General features: G+C 42.4%; 1 pseudogene; it reads right to left on the reverse strand.

Moving 5' to 3' along the window:
* Nucleotides 1-272: 272 nt before the first annotated feature.
* Nucleotides 273-2,416, reverse strand: LOC119361566 (annotated as a pseudogene).
* Between the last annotated feature and the right edge of the window lie 2,574 nt (nt 2,417-4,990).

A 4,990-nucleotide genomic window follows, 5' to 3' on the forward strand; every position in this document is an offset into this window, starting at 1 on the left:
AATGTACAACAAGAGGAACGATTCATCTCTCGTAAACATTTAAAAGATACAGCAATCCGATGCACACGAGTAACTTGGAAATGGTAAACTGAACAACATGTGGTAATTAATCCTTATTATAATAAAAACCATCACACAACGAAAGAACTGAAGATGGATCCAGCTTAAGTTATTTCAGGGATCCAAGCAGCAAATTCTATTGTGGATTTGCACTGCAAAGAATACTTCAAGTGAAGACGAAAGAGTGGTGACCGTGTTTGATTAAGTCTGCATTATTGGAGATATTCGAGGAACAAAACTTTGGGCGTATTAGGATGGCCATATGCAATTCGTAGGAGTTCATCTTTTGTGGTATCGTCGACTTGATGATGGAGTGCGACTTCCTGGAGTTTTCCCATGCGTGTGATTTCGACGAGGGGATTATCAGGAATACCGTGCAGATCTTGGCAGAGGATATGAAGTGACACAAGATTCGGCAGCGGGCGAGCTGCGATCGCTACTTCCAGCCTTTGCTTGCACACGACGCATATCCGCTCAATGGCTTTGAGGTGCTCAGCTTCAGAAAGTATGTCGAGCCGCCCAAGGTTATCTTCAATAAGCTTGAGGTATTTCAGTCCCTTCACCCTGCTCAGCCCGGCTCGAATAACCTCCCAGCTCAGACCAGTCAAACAAAGGCACAGCTCCTCGATAGCACTAAGCCCTGCAACAAACGGAGGGAATTGGGCCAGGTTGCCGCGCACTGAGCGAGGCGAGTATGCCGGCAACTTGGCGGATATTATTCACGTACTCTCCCGTGTATTCTTGGAATTCAATGGTCAGGGACCGATTAAGATCAGGCTGAGTGACACCAGCACCAATGAATTCGGTAATGGATTTTGAAAGAACTTTCACGTTTCTTTCGCTAGCGTCGGATTCGAACCATATCTACACCTTCCGCAATTGCTTCATAAGATTCAACAGTTGTGGAAATCCTAGTCTCTCATTGGTGACAAATCCTGCCAGAGTCTCCAGCTTACTCTTACGTTTCAGGAACTCTTGTAGACCTGATGTTAGTAACCATCCCGGAGTGAAGGTATCTTTTTTGGAAAGCTGGAACCTCCCAAAGAGGTGCTTCAATTTGGGCAGCAGGAGGACTTCTTTGAACACCGTCACAGTTTGGCTTCCACTCAGGTCGAGTGTCTCTAACTGATCCAGGTGCTTGATTGAGCTATTAATCTCAGCAATGCTGCCCAAATTGATGCTCAGATATTTGATGAGCACTTGGCCCCAGATTTCTCTGAGATGTTCTTCGCTCAGGTGAGCACATTCTTTCAGATCCAACACCCGCAGCACTTGATACTTGGCAAAATCTAAAACATCTTCATAACTGGCGAGATTCACCTCACCTGCAGGGAATACCGCCAGAGTCCGGAGACGAGACAGATCCTGAGGCAAATTCAGTTGCGCGTTTGCAGAAGGATGCACAGACAGCCTGCGGGCGACTTGGGCCTGCAATGATTTCGCCTGCGATGGTTGGGCCGCTCCATCACAGAACAATACGAAATTCTCTGATGCCGATTGTTGGGAGATGTACCGGAACGTCTCGTCGGTAGGTTGGCATCTCCTTACCTCCCCATTGTTGCTTCTCTGGATGGAACTGAAGATACTCGAGTTGGTGAGAATTTTCAAATTCTTGACTGCGAGCTGTTCTCCTTGTACTAGCCCTTCGGCCAGCCATCTCCTTGCTAGGGGCTTAGTCCTGACTTGATGATTGCGAGGGAACAAGCACAAATATAGCAAGCAGTTGGGGTTATAATCACCAAGATTCTGAACCTCTGCGGGGACATCAGCAGCCACTGGCCCTTGTGCAATCCTGTCATCCTCTTCTGCAAGGAAACTGAAGTTCTGTATCCTGTTGGTCGTATTAGTTGATGTTTCCTTGAGTATGACAATCTCTTTGGCAAAATCCTTGAGGAGCATCTTCTTGGCATCGAAGCGATCGATGCAGTCTTCGATGTCATATGCCAGCCGCCTCAGTTGTGCAATGAATACTGGACTCAAACAACGGACATGTCTTGATACCTTTGCAAAATAATCAAAAAAAATAGATAAACAAAAAATCTTGATACGAAAAGATTTACATGGCCAACTATTGCAAAGATCACTGGTCACTAGGTTTGATAAAAAGGAAAAACAACAAGCCGACAACAAGCTATAAAAAGTAAAAACTTGAATTTTCGAAAGAAAAGAAACTGACATGTTCGCGATTGGGACCATGAAGTTCAATGGCAGCTTTGATCGCCTCAAGATCCTCTTTGATGCACCTAACATCAGCTCTAATTTCCGGGACCTTCTTTAAAATATTTTCCATCACCGCACAGAGCTTCGAGATGACGACGGCAGCTACCGCGCTAAATGTGGCTACACCAAACTCCATCGTTCTCTCTTCCCTTGGCTACACAGATCACTCCTCCTCCCCAGATCTGCTTGCATGGCAAAGTGAGGTTAGTATTGCCTGGAGTTAAAAGGAGGGAGCGGACGGGCAATACCTTAACCGTAGTGGAGGGCTCGGCATAGCGGGAGCTTCGGTTTTGTCTCCAATTGGCTGCAAAGACTACATGGAGTTCCCAGTGGACAGAAAGAGTACTGGCGGGGTTAACATCTTCTATGAACTCGTTGGGTGACCTTTCCCTGGGAGCATACTCCCATCAGTTGTTTTTTCATCAGGCTTTGGATCCAACTCCATTCAGTTCTATTTTTTGTATTTACTCAGATGTATAATTTAAGCTAAGGTAATGCTACATTAGGAATTGGAATGTAAATACAAATTGTTGTTTTCTTGTAAGACGAGAGAACATATATAACATCTCTTCTTTGGCTGTCACTAACCCCTCTTGCAAAACAACTAATTACATGTGGAAAACAAAACCGTGTAGGTGAGCGTTTCCGTAGACTACTTTTGAGAAAATAAACATTAGAGAGGTTTTTTTAACCATTTGTGGTAAGGATCGAAAAACACATAAGGTTTGATGAAATCACAAACATCTTTTTTAGAAGCCACTATTGTTATGTGCTTTAAGGTAGCATACAATGGTGCTATGTTAGTAGTGTCACCTAGGATGATTGCTGAGTAGGAAGAGGGAGAGAAATAGAAAAGGAGGTTTGTCTTCTCTTAACCAAGATATGATCTCTTTGTAAGGAGCACTAGTGTAGAACCGGGCTATAGCCCCGGTTCGTAAGGGGCTTTAGTGTCGGTTCTGTAACCGGCACTAAAGGGTGGGGACTAAAGACACCCCCCCCCCTTTAGTACCGGTTAGGCACGAACCGCCGCTAAAGGGCCACCACGTGGCACGAGCCACGGCCAGGTGCCGGGAGAGCTTTAGTACCGGTTGGTAACACCAACCGGTACTAAATGTTCTGCGAGTTTCCATTTTATTTTTTATTTTCCCTTTAGTTTTGTATTTTCAATTTAATTTAGAGATTGTTTTTACATTATAATGAGTTGTTAAATCATTAGGTGAAAGTACCGCAGACTGGATGCATGCATGGATCCTAGCTAAGTGATCAAAGTATATATATATGCCATATCCATATATATTACTTGATCACTTATTAGGTGAGCAAGTAATATGGATATGGCATATACTTGATCACTTAGCTAGCTAGGATCCATCCAGTTGAAACTAATCTGCGGTTTCTTTCATAAATGATATAATAAATCATCATCATCATATTAATATAAAAACTATTGCATCATATATGTCATCACCAACAAGACTAGTTAACGGTATACTAGCTAGCTAAAAATCATTATAGTCGTCATTACGACTATTTAATCATCATAGTCATTACCGCTATCTAATCACCACCAATATCAGCTTAAATAAGGAACATTCACTTGTACCAGAAGGAAATATATCATCGAGTTCAACATGATCATTCTTTGAGATTAAGTTCAGAACGAAGAACACGGATATGAGAGGACAAGTACTAAGAGCATGCTAATCACTCCTGCCGCTCTCTCTCAGGTAAAATAGCATAGAATGTGTATAGCTCTCCTGATTCATCATATTGGAGCATGCAGATGAACCTGTCTCCTAATCGTGGGCTGCGCTTCTGATTGCTGCCCCCTAGTACTTCTCTGTGATCATGGACAATTTTGCTCCAGTCTTTCACTATTAAGCACTCCTCGCTATTAGAAATCCTGAATGCATTAAAGTGCATTACAGGATGTCTTGGCCGTAAGCTAACAATTCTCATGCGACCTTTCGTCTCGATCCATTGAGGCACAACATTCATCGGTAGTCCCTGTTGAAGAACGTCGTATAGTAACATACTTAGCATGAAGTTTAGCTTAAAACATAATGTATGCAAAAGATGCACTGAGGAAAAATAGTAAAATTCTTACCATCTTTCCTAAATAGATTTGACCGTAGTTCAATACGATCACTATTGGTCGCACGTTTTGAGTACTAAGATTTTCAAATTCAGGAAAATAATTTCTCTTGACAGCATCGAGATCCTCAAGCCATAAAACATAATGATTTATCTCCTCGCAGTTTAGCAGCCCCAGGACAGTGGACGGTCCTGTCTACCAAGCGCTGGACATGTTTGCTTGAATGGAAATAAGTTATCAATAGAAATTAGTTCTCAACTTTTTTTGAAAAAACAATATCGAAGACATAAATATGGTTGAAAAACTCACATAATGGTAGAACTGGAGGTGTCTGCACATCGACCCAAATGTCTCTATTACCTTTAATATCATCTTCGAGATGAATATCAAAGGTGATAAACATATCAGGCTCAAATGCATAAACCTTGCATAGTGCTTGCCAAGTTTTGCATTCAAAATGGGTGTAGGTTTCTTGATTGTATAATTTGATGTTGAAGGTATAACCATGCTCGGTCTTCAAGTAAACTCTTTTTACCTCCATAGTTTTGTTAGGACTGAAACCTATCTTATCTAAGACAAAAATTCGTGCATGCCAGGGGATACGCTAGTAGAATA

This window comes from Triticum dicoccoides, chromosome 2B (genome assembly GCF_002162155.2).
Source record: "Triticum dicoccoides isolate Atlit2015 ecotype Zavitan chromosome 2B, WEW_v2.0, whole genome shotgun sequence".
NCBI classification, from domain to species: Eukaryota; Viridiplantae; Streptophyta; class Magnoliopsida; order Poales; family Poaceae; genus Triticum; species Triticum dicoccoides.